The sequence below is a fragment of the Puma concolor genome, chromosome B4, assembly GCF_028749965.1.
Source record: "Puma concolor isolate L17-30 chromosome B4, mPumCon1.1.hap2, whole genome shotgun sequence".
In the NCBI taxonomy this organism is placed as follows: Eukaryota; Metazoa; Chordata; class Mammalia; order Carnivora; family Felidae; genus Puma; species Puma concolor.
Window position 1 is genome coordinate 137,600,815 of NC_141673.1, and position 12,820 is coordinate 137,613,634.

At 36.3% G+C, this 12,820-nt stretch overlaps 1 pseudogene; it reads left to right on the forward strand.

Moving 5' to 3' along the window:
- The first annotated feature begins 12,091 nt into the window (after window positions 1-12,091).
- LOC112867601 (small ribosomal subunit protein uS17 pseudogene) lies at window positions 12,092-12,586 on the forward strand (annotated as a pseudogene).
- Window positions 12,587-12,820: the final 234 nt, after the last annotated feature.

The following is a 12,820-nucleotide window of genomic DNA, read 5'->3' on the forward strand; positions in this document are numbered from 1 at the left end:
ATGAAATGAGTTAACATATGGAAAATACTTAGTGTGTGGCACATAGTAAATACTTAATAGGCATACGCCATTGTTGTTCTAAAAACCCGCCACTGAAAGTGTCAACAAATTCTACAAGGAAAAAAGTGAAAAGGCTGTAGCCACTGACCACAATTAGAAAGTAGCAGTAGGAAGATAGCAATAATATTCTATCTACATGAGGAATTTAGAACAGACTTACAAAGACCTCTAGATTAAACAGAAAATCAAAATGAAATTTATAAATTATTTAGAAATGAATGACAATAAGAATATAGAGGTTAATACCTCTGGGATAGGCCATAAAAGTACTCAAAGAAAAATGTGTAACTTAAGTTTATATATTATAAAACAAAGAAGATAAATAAGGGAAACTCGTGGTTTTATTAAACAAACCAGCAAAAAAAAAAAAGTCCTTATCTGCTAGAAATACAAACTCAAGTATTCAATTGAAAAATATGACATCTGGGACTTGCTTTAAAATACTCCAGAAAGACAAGTTTAAATGTAGAGGAAAGAAGATGAAACACATTCAGAAGAAACTTGATGTCTGTTGAAACTAGGTGATTGATGCCCAGGGATTGTTTTTGTAGCAATCTTCTCTGCTTCCATGTATGTGAAACTTTCCGTATTAAAAGTATTTTAGTTTCATGTGTAAAAAAAAGTATTTAAAAATGAACTAACCAAAAACAAGTCACAAAAATAATAGCAAAGAAACCTTAAAAATTGGAAAAAAGAAAATTGTAATGATAAAAAACAAAAATTAAGAAAAATTATGTAGTATACTTCATCAGTAAATCCAAAATTTGATTTTTTAAGTAAACAACTATTTGACTACTTGTTAATAATTGAGATGTCATTTGTTATAATTACAAAAACAAAAGGCAATTATAGATGTTAAAAATTATAAAAATCTATCATGTGTAATTATATCTCAATAAATTTGGAAATCTGGATGAAATAGATCATTTCCTAGAAAAAAAGCATAAGTCATTAAAACTGACTTCAAGAAATGAGATTCTTAAAAAATCTAATAATCCTGACCAGGTTGTATTTATTTATGTAAGAATGGTTCAATACATAAAACTCAATTAATTTATTATACCATATTAACAGAATGAAGGGGGAAAAACACATGACCATCTCAATAATATAGGACAATCATCTGACAAAATTCAATACCCTTTTATCCTAAAAAATACTCAACAAACTACATATAGAAGAAAACTATCTCAAGATATAAAAGCCATATATGAAAAGCCCAAAGCTAATATCATATTCAATAGGAAAAGACTGAAAGCTTTTCCTCTAAGATCAGGAATAAGACAAGGATGCCTGCTTTCACCACTTCTATTCAACATAGAACTAGAAATCCTAGCCAGAGCAATCAGGCAAGAAAAGAAATAAAAGGCATCAAAATTGGAAAAGAAGAAGTAAAATTATCTCTGTTTGCAGATAACGTGATCTTGTATGTAGAACTCCCCCACCGAATACACACACAAACTATTATAACTAATAAATACAAATACAGCAAAATTACAGTATACAAAACCAATACACACAAAACCCACTGCATTTCTATATACTAACAATGAACAATTCAAAAAGGAAATTAAAAAAAACAATTCTACTAACAGTAGCATCAAGGAGAATAAAATACTTAGGCATAAATTTAACTAATGAGATGAAAGGTATGTGCACTGAAAACTACAAGATACTGCTGAAAGAAATTAAAGACATAAATGAATTAAACATCTCATGTTTAGGGGCACCTGGGCATCTGACTCTTGATCCCAGGGTTGTGAGTTCAAGCTCCACATTGGGTACAGATCCTACTTTTTAAAAATCTCATGTTTATAAGCTGGAAGGCTTAATATTGTTCAGATGTTAACATTCCCAAAATTACCTACAGATTTACTGCAACCCCTATTAGAATCCCAAGAACAATTTTTGCAGAAGTAGAAAAAAAAAATTATCCAACAACACTAATATGGAATATCAAGGGACCCTGAATAGTTAAAAAAAAAAATCTTAAATAAAAACAAAGTTAAACAACTTAGATATATCATGGTTGCAAAACTTATTTAAAGGCTACAGTAACCAGGGGCGCCTGGATGGCTCAGTTGGTTAAACATCCAACTCTTGATTTTGGCTCAGGTTATGGTCTCATGGTTGTGATATCAAGCCCCACATCAGGCTCCACACTTGGAGCCTGCTTAAAATTCTCTCTCTCCCTCTCCCTCTGCCCCTCCCCTGCTCTCTCTCTTGAAAAAAAACAAAACAGGGGCACCTGGGTGGCTCAGTCAGTTGAGCGGCTGACTTCGGCTCAGGTCATGATCTCGCGGTCCGTGAGTTCGAGCCCCGTGTCGGGCTCTGTGCTGACAGCTCAGAGCCTGGAGCCTATTTCAGATTCTGTGTCTCCCTCTCTCTGAGCCTCCCCCGTTCATGCTCTGTCTCTCTCTGTCTCAAAAATAAATAAACGTTAAAAAAAAAATTTAAAAAAAAAAGAAAAAAAACAAAACAAAAAACAAAATGAAACAAGATAAGACAAAATGCTACAGTAATCAGAAGAGTGTGGTACTAGCCTAAACAGACATATAAGCCAATGGAATCGAATAAAGAGCCCTGAAATAAGCCCTCACATCTATGGTTTAATGTTTTGTTTTGTTTTGTTTTGTTTTGTTTTGTTTTGTTTTGTTTTGTTCAAAAAAGGGGCTAACAATCTTTAATGGAGAAAGGACAGTCAATTCAACAAATGGTCTTGGAAACCTGGATATCCACATGCAAAAGAATAAAATTAGACCCTTATGTTACACTATATACAAAAATTTCAATGGATCAAAGACTTAAATATAAGACCTAAAACAATAAAATTCTTAGAAGAAAACACAGGGAGAAATCTGCATCACATTAAGTCTGACAGTGATACCTTGGATATGAAACCAAAGGAACAGGTAACAGAAGTAAAATTAGATATTGGATTAAAATGAGATTAAAAACTTCTGTGCATCAAAGGACACAATCAACAGAGTGAAAAGGCAACCTACATAATAGGAGAAAATATCTGTAAATCATACATCCCATAAGGAATTAATATCCAGAATAATAAAGAACTCCTAACTCAATGGCAAAAACAAAAACCAAGTAACTTGACTTAAAATGGGAAAAGGACTTGAATAGACATTTCACCAAATAATATACAGAAATGGCTGGCAAGTATATGAAAAGATGATCAGCATAATTAATCATTAGTGAAATGCAAATCAAAACTATAATGAAGAGGAAGGCTCAAAATGGAAGAAAGAAAAGAGGATTAAAAGAAATGAGGGTGGTTTAATGGGCCTCTGAGACATCAAGCATCCTCATATCCTTATTATAGCACCCCAGAGGAAAAAAGAGAAAGAGGCAGGAAAGTTCTTTAAGACTAGGGGCGCCTGGGTGGCGCAGTCGGTTAAGCGTCCGACTTCAGCCAGGTCACGATCTCACGGTCCGTGAGTTCGAGCCCCGCGTCGGGCTCTGGGCTGATGGCTCAGAGCCTGGAGCCTGTTTCTGATTCTGTGTTTCCCTCTCTCTCTGCCCCTCGCCCGTTCATGCTCTGTCTCTCTCTGTCCTAAAAATAAATAAACGTTGAAAAAAAAAAAAAATTAAAAAAAAAAAAAAAAAAAAAAAAAGACTAATAGTGAAAACTTTCCTAACCTGGAGAAGGAAAAAGAAATCCGGGTCCAGGAAGCAACAGTTCACAACAAGATGAATCCAAAGAGATACACACCAAGATCCATCAGAAATAAAATGTCAAAAATTAAAGAGAAAGAGAAAATTATAAAAACAGCAAGGGAAAAGCAATTAATTATGCATAGTGAAACCCCCCATGAGACTCTCATCTAATTTTTCAATAAAAAATTAACAGACCAGAATGGAGTGATAAGATATATTCATAGTACTGGCAGGGAAAAAACCTATAACCAGAAACATTCTATCCAGCAAGGTTATCATTCAGAATTGAAGGGTAGGTAAATATATCCCAAACAAGCAAAAGCTAAAGGAGTTTATTATCACTAAATAGGCAAACAGGCTTTACAAGAAATAATAAGGGACTTCCTCAAGCAGAAAAGGTCATAACTAGAAGTAAAAAAAAAAAAAAAAAAATAGGAAAGAAAAAAATTTCATAAATAAAGGCAAACATAAAAATAGGGCAGTGGATCAATCAACCACTTATAAAGTGAGTAAGAGAATTAAAAGACAAGAGTGGTAAAAATCAACTAAATCTACAATAGTGACTTAATGAGTAAACTAAGGAAAAAGATATAAAATATGGCATCAAAAATATGAACATAAGCAGGGGGGTAAAATGTAGTGCTTTCAGAATGCATTTGAACTTAAATGACCACCAAATAACTTTTTCCATGTTTTATTTAAATTCCAGTTAGTTAACATAGTGTAACATTAGTTTCAAGAGTAAAACCCAGTGATTCATCACTTACATACAACACCCACTGCTCATCCCAACAAGTGCCCTTCATATTTCCCATCACCCATTTAACACATCCCCCTGCCCACCTCCCCTGGGTTTGTTCTCTACAGTTCAGAGTCTGTTTTATGGTTTGCCTCTCTTTCCCCCCATCTGTGTGCATCCATTTTAAATATGAGTAAAATCCTATGGTATTTTTCCTTCTCTGATCAACTTATTCCACTTAGCATAATACACTCTAGCTCCCTCCACATCATTGCAAATGGCAAGATTTCATTCTTTTTGATGGCTGACTAATATTTCATTGTATATATACACCACATCTTTTGCATCTGTTCATCAGTCAATGGACATTTGGGCTCTTTCCATAGTTTGGCTATTGTTTATAATGCTGCTATAGTCATCAGGATGCATGTATCCCATAGAATTGATATTTTTGTATCCTCCAAGTAAATACCTAGTAGTGCAACTGCTGAATCTTAGGGTATTTTTTAACTTTTATTCTCTTTTTAACTTGTGGGGAACCTCCATACTCTTTTCCAGAGTGGCTGCACCCCGTTTGCATTCCCACCCACAGTGAAATGACCACCAACCTAAAACAGACTGCCATATATATCAGTTGTGATATATGAACCTCACGGTAACCACAAACCAAAAACCTTTGATAGATACATTTAAAAAAAGAGAGAGAGAGAGAAACATGATACGAAAGAAAGTCATCAATCACAAGAAAGCAAAAGAACAAAGAAGACCTACAAATGCACCCAGAAAACAATCAGCAAAGTGGCAATAAATACCAACTTATCAGTAATTATTTAAAATGTAAACGGAATAAAGCTCCAACCAAAAGACATAAGGTGGCCAAATGAATTTAAAAAACTCATCGGTATGCTGCCTGTAAGAGACTAGATCTAAAGACACACACAGCCTAAAAGTGAAGGGACGGAACAAGATAACCCATTTAGGTGGAAATAAAAAGAAAGCAAGAGGGACAATACTCACATCAGGGCACACCTGAGTGGCTCAGTCTTTTAAGCGTCCGACTTCGGCTCAGGTCATGATCTCATGGTTCGTGGGTTTGAGCCCCGTGTCGGGCTCTGTCCTGACGGCTCGGAGCCTGGAGCCTGCTTCGGATTCTGTGTCTCCCTCTCTCTCTCTCTTTGCCCCTCCCTCGCTCTCTCTCACCTCTCTCTCTCTCTCAAAAATAAATAAACATTAAAAAATTTTAAAAAAATAACAATACTTACATCATTGTGTATGGTGTAAGAAAGTGGTCCAGTTTCATTCTTTTGCATGTAACTCTCCAGTTTTCCCAGCACCATTTGTTGAAGAGATTGTCTTTTTCCGTTGCATATTCTTCCTTGCTTTGTCAAAGAGGAGTTGACCATATATCTGTGGGTCCATTTGTGGGTTTTCTATTCTGTTCCATTGATCTATGTGTCTGTTTTTGTGCCAGTACCATACTGTCTTGATGCCTACAGCTTCGTAATATAGCTTGCAGTCCAGAATCATGATGCCTCCAGCTTTGCTTTGCTTTTTCAGGATTGCTTTAGCTATTCAGGGTCTTTTATGGTTCCATGAAAATTTTAGGATTATTTGTTCTAGCTCTGTGAAAAATTCTGGTGGTACTTTGGTAGAGATTACGTTAAATTTGTATGTTGCTTTGGGTAGTATAGACATTTTAACAATGTTCTTCCAATCCATGAGCATGGAATGTTTTTTAACATCTGTGTGTCCTCTCATATTTCTTTCATGAGTGTTCTATAGTTTTCAGAGTACAGATCTTTTAAACCTGTTTAGTTATGTTTATTCCTAGCTAGCTTATTGTTTGGGTGCAATTGCAAATGGGACTGATTCCTTGATTTCTTTTTCTGCTTTTTCATTATTGGTGTATAGAAATGCAACAGATTTCTGTATGTTGATTTTACATCCTGTGACTTTGCTAAATTCATATATTAGTTCTAGCAATTTTTTGATGGAGTCTTTCAGGTTTTCTACATAGAGTATTGTGTCATCTGCAAATAGTGACAGTTTGACTTCTTCCTGGCCAATCCGGATGCTTTTTATTTCTTTTTGTTGTCTGATTGCTGGGCCTAAGACTTCCACTACTATCTTAAATAGCAATGGTGAAAGTCGACATCCCTGTCTTGTTCCTGAACACAAAGGAAAAATTCATATTCCATGATCAAGTGGGATTTGTTGTAGGATACAAAGTTTGTTCAACACTCATAAATTGATCAATGTAATATACCACATTAAAATACAGTAAGATAAAAATCATATCATATCATTAGATGAAGAAATGGCATTTAACAAAATTCAATATCCATTCATGATAAAAATTCTCAACAAAGTTGGTGTAGAGGGAACATACCTCAACATGATGAAGGCAATGTAGAACAAGCCCACAGATAATATCATACTCAGTGGTGAAAAATTGAAAGCTTTCCCTCTAAGATAAGGAATGAGACAAGGGTGTCCACTATCTCCACTTTTACTCAGACTAGAATTGGAATACCTAGCCATGGCAATTACACAAGAAAGAGAAATAAAATGCATCAAACTTGGAAAGGAAGAAGTAAAACTGCCACCTGTTGCAGAAGACATAATACTCTATAAAGAAAACCCTAAAGACTCCATCCAAAAACTATTAGAACAAATAAATAAAGTTTCAGGACACAAAATCAATACACAAAAATCCTTTACACTAATAATAAACTTGAGAAAAATAAATTTAAAAACAATTTCATTTACAATGTCATCAAAAAGAATAAAATGTCTAGGAAAAATTGAACCAAAGACATGAAAGAACTGTACTCAGAAAACTACAAGACACTGATGAAAGGAACTGAAGATAACACAAGTAAATGGCAAAATACACCAGGATTATGGATTGCAAGAATTAATACTGTTAAAATCTCCATACTGAAAGAAATCTTTAGAGTCAATGAGATCCCTATGAAAACACCTAACAGCATTTTTTACCAAACTAAGACAAAAATCACAAAATTTGTATGAAACCATAAAATTCCCTAAATTTCCAAAGCAATCTTGAGAGAGGACAGAGCTGGAATTATCATGCTCCAGGATTTCTGACTACACTACAAAGTGACAGTAACCAAAGAGTATGGTACTGGCACAAAAACACACAGATTAATGTAATAGAACAGAGAGCCCAGACATAAACCCATATTTATATGGCAAATTAATCTATGAAGAACTGGCAAAAATATAGAATGAGGAAAAGACGATCTTTTCAATAAATGATATTGGGGAAACTGGACAGCTACATGTAAAAGAATGAAATCAGACGACTATCTTACACTATATACAAATATAAACTCAAAATGGATTAAAATTTAAAATATGGGGGCACCTGGGTGGTGCAGTCGGTTAAGCGTCCGACTTCAGCCAGGTCACGATCTCGCGGTCCGTGAGTTCGAGCCCCGCGTCAGGCCCTGGGCTGATGGCTCGGAGCCTGGAGCCTGTTTCCGATTCTGTGTCTCCCTCTCTCTCTGCCCCTCCCCCGTTCATGCTCTGTCTCTCTCTGTCCCAAAAATAAATAAAAAACGTTGAAAAAAAAATTTAAAAAAAAAAAAATTTAAAATGTGACCCGAAACCATAAAACTCCTAAGAGAAAACATAGCCAGTAAACTCTTGGACATCACTCATAGTGATATTGTTTTTTCCTATTTGGTAGAGACAAGGACAACAAAAGCAAAAATAAACAAATGATATTACATCAAACTAAAAAAGCTTCTGACCAGAAAATGAAACCATCAACAAAATGAAAAGGCAACCTATTCAATGGGAGAAGATATTCACAAATGATACACCTGATAAGGAAATAACATATGAAATACATGTAAAAAACCCTAACACTCAACGTAAAAAATAATCTGATTAAAAAATCAACAGAGGAGGGGCACCTGGGTGGCTCAGTCGGTTAAGCATCCAACTTCGGCTCAGGTCATGATCTCACAGTCCGTGAGTTCAAGCTCCGCATTGGGCTCTGTGCTGACAGCTCAGAGCCTGGAGCCTGTTTCGGATTCTGTGTCTCCCTCTCTCTCTGACCCTCCCCCATTCATGCTCTGTCTCTGTCTCAAAAATAAATAAAAGTTAAAAATTTTTTTTAAAAAATCAAGAGAGGAGGGGTGCCTGGGTGGCTCAGTTGGTTAAGCATCTGACTTTGGCTTAGGTCATGATCTCGCGGTTTGTGAGTTCGATCCCCGTGTCGGGCTCTGTGCTGACAGCTCAGAGCCTGGAGTCTGCTTCGGATTCTGTGTCTCCCTCTCTCTCTGCCCCTCCCCTGCTCATGTTCTGTCTTTCTCTGTCTCAAAAATAAAATAAAACATTACAAAAAAATCAACAGAGGATCAGGGGTGCTTGGGTGCCTCAGTCAAACGTCTGACTCTTGATTTCAACTCAGGTCATGATCTCACAGTTCATGGCTTTAAGCCCCACGTCGAACTCTGCACTGACAGCGTGGAGCCTGCTTGAGATTTTCTCTCTCTCCCTCTCCCTCTCTGTTCCTCCTGAGCTTGTGCTCTCTCTCTCTCTCTCAAAATAAATAAATAAATAAATAAATAAATAAATAAATAAATAAGAGGGAAGTACATAGCAATATAGGCCTAAGTCAAGAAGTAAGAAAAATCTCAAACAACTAACATCACACCTAAAGGAGCCAGAAAAAGAGTAACAGACAATGCCTCAGGGCAGCCAAATGAAGTAAATAATAAAGATTAGAACAAAAACATATGATATAGAAACTAAAAACCAATAGAAAAGACCAATGAAACCAGGAGCTGGTTCTTTGAAAAAATTAATAAAATTGATAAACCTATAGCCAGACTTATCAAAAAGAAAAAAAAAAGGACCCAAATGACTAAGATAACAAATGAGAGAGGAGAAATAACCACCAACACCACAGAAACACAGTTTTAAGAGAATATTATGAAAAAATATATGCCAACCAGTTGGACAACCTGGAAGAAATGGATGAATTCTTAACAACATATAAAATACCAAAACAGAAACAGGAAGAAATAGAAAACTTGAACAGACCAATAACCAGCAAATAAACTGAATCAATAATCGAAAGCTCCCAACAAAAAAAAGTCCAGGGCCAGATGGCTTCACAGGTGAATTCTACAAAACATTTGAAGAAGAGTTAATACCTATGCTTCTCAAACAATTCCAAAAATTAGAAAAGCAAGGAAACTATTTGAATTCAATGTGTGTGGCCAGAATTACCCTGAAACCAAAATCAGACAAAGACACCATTCAAAAAGAGAACTACAGGCCAATATCTGTGACGAACATTGATGCAAAAAATGCTCAGTAAAATACTAGCAAACAAAATCCAGTAATATGCTAAAAGAATCATTCACCACAATCAAGTGGGATTTATTCCTGGGTTGCAAGGATGGTTCAATATTTGCAAATTAATCAACATGATACACCACATTAATAAAAGAAAGGAGAGGACCCATACGATCCTTTCAATAGATGCAGAAAAAGCATTTGACAAAGTACAATATCCATTCACGATAAAAACTGTCAACAAAGTAGGTTTAGAGGGAACATACCTCCACATAATAAAGGCCATATTTGAAAAACTCACAGCTAACATCATCCTAAGTGGGGAAACATTGAGAGCTTTTCCTCTATGGTCAGGAACAGATAGGGATGTCCACTCTCACCACTCTTACTTAACATAGTACTAGAAGTCCTAGCCATAGTAATCAGACAGCAAAAAGAAAGCAAAGGCATCCAAATTGGTAAGGAAGAAGTAAAACATTCACTATTTGCAGGTGACATGATACTATGTGTAAAAAATCTGAAAGATTCCACCAAAAAACTGCTAGAACTGATACACGAATTTGGTAAAGTCACAGGGCACAAAACCAACGTACAGAAATCTGTTGCATTTCTATTTACCAACATGAAGCAGCAGAAAGAGAAATTAAGGAATCAATCTCATTTACATTTGCAGCAAAAACAATAAGATACCTAGGGATAAACCTAATCAAAGAGGTGAAAGACCTGTGTTCTGAAAACCATAAAACACTAATGTAAGAAAGTGAAGATGACCCAAAGAAATGGAAAGACATCCCATGCCCATGGATTGGAACAGCAAATACTGTTAAAATGTCTATACTACCCAAAGCAATGCACATTTAATGCAATCCCTATCAAAATACCAAAGGCATTTTTCACAGAGCTAGAACAAACAATCCTAAAATTTGCATGGAACCACAAAAGACCCCAAATCGACAAAGCAATCTTGAAAAAGAAAAGCAAAGCTGGAGGCATCACAATTCTGGGCTTCAAGTTATGTTACAAAGCTGTAGTGATCAAAATAGTATGGTACTGGCATAAAAACAGACACACAGGTCAATGCAACAGAATAGAGTACCCAGAAATAAACCCACAACTATATGGTCAATTAATCTTTGACACAGCAGGAAAGAATATCCAGTAGGAAAAAGACAGTCTCTTCAACAAATGATGTTGGCAAAACTGGAAAGCAATATGCAAAAGAATGAAACTGGACCATTTTCTTACACCATACACAAAAATAAATTCAAAATGGTTGAAAGACCTAAATGTGAGACTTGAAAACAAAAAAATCTCAGAGGAGGGGTGCCTGGGTGGCTCAGTCAGTTAAGTATCTGACTCTTGATCTCACCTCAGATCTTGATCTAAGGGCCATGAGTTCAAGCCCCACATTGGGCTTGGTGCTGCGAGCAAAGCTTACCTTAAAAAAAAAAGTAAAAATAAAAATAAAAAATCCTAGAGGAGAACACAGGCATTGCTTTCCTGTGGACATTGGGCAGTGCAACTTCTTTCTAGATATGTCTCTAGAGCAAGGGAAACAAAAGCAAAATAAACTATTGGGACTTAATCAAAATAAAAAGCTTCTGCACATCAAAGGAAACATCAGCAAAACACAACACAACCTACAGAATGAGAGAAGATATTTGCAAATGACACATCAGATAAAGGATTAGTATCCAAAATATATAAAGAGTTTATAAAACTCAACACCCCCAAAATGGATAATCCAATTGAAAATGGCAGAAGATATGAACAGACATTTTTCCAAAGAAGACCTACAGATGGCCAACAGACACATGACAAGATGACTCATCATCATCAGGGAAATACAAATCAAAAGTACAAAGAGATATCACCTCACACCTATCAGAATTGCAAAACTCAACAACACAGGAAACAACAAGTGTTGGTAAGGATATGGAGTAAGGGGAACCCTCTTGCACTCTTGGTGGAAATGCAAATTGTACAGCCACTCTGGAAAACAATATGGAGACTCTTCCGAAAGTTAAAAATTGAACTACCATACAATCCAGCAATCACACTACTAGGTATTTATCCAAAAAATACTAATTCAAAGGTATACCTGCACCCTGATGTTTACAGCAGCATTATCTACAATCTACATAGCGCAATTACAGACATAGCCCAAGTATCCATTGACAATGAATGGATAAAGAAGACGTGGTATATATATATATAAACTATGAAATATTACCAGCTATAAGAAAGAATAAAATCTTGTCCTTTCTTCAGGTAGCTGGGAAGATGGCAGACTTTTAGACTCACCATGCCCATCTAAAACAGACAACCAACTTTCAAAGTCAAGAGAGGGTCCTGCTTAGAGAAACTGGCAAAAAGAAGCTGCTATGATACTGCAGAAACATTGCTCTAGGCTTCAAGAAGCCCAAGGAGCCCACTGACAAGAAATGTCCCTTTACTGGTGATGTGTCCATCCAAGGGCAGATTCTGCCTGGTGTGGTGTCCAAGATGAAGACACAGAGAACCACTGTCATCTGCTGAGACTACTTCCACTGCATCCAAAAGTACAACTGCTTTGAGAAATGCCACAAGAACATGTCCGTGCACCTGTCTGCTTTGGGGATGTCCAGACTGGCAACACTGTCACAGTGGGTATTGGCTCTTGAAAAAGGCTGTGCACTGCAACAGGCTCAAAGTCGCAAAGGTCACTGGCACCAAGAGGCAATTCCAGAAGTTCTGAGACTAGTCATCTGCCCACACCCCAGAAGAAAACAAAGTTATTTTCCCAGTCAAACAAAAAATGGAACCTTGCTATTTGCAATGACATGGACAGAGCTAGAGAGTATTATGCTAAGCAAAGTAAGTCAGTCATAGAAAACCAAACACCATAGTTCACTCATATGTGGAATTTAAGAAACAAAAGAGCAAAGAGGGAAAGAGAGAGAGAGAGAGGTAAGGCAAGAAACAGGCTCATAACTACAGAGAACACGCTGCTGGTTACCCAAGGGGAGGGTG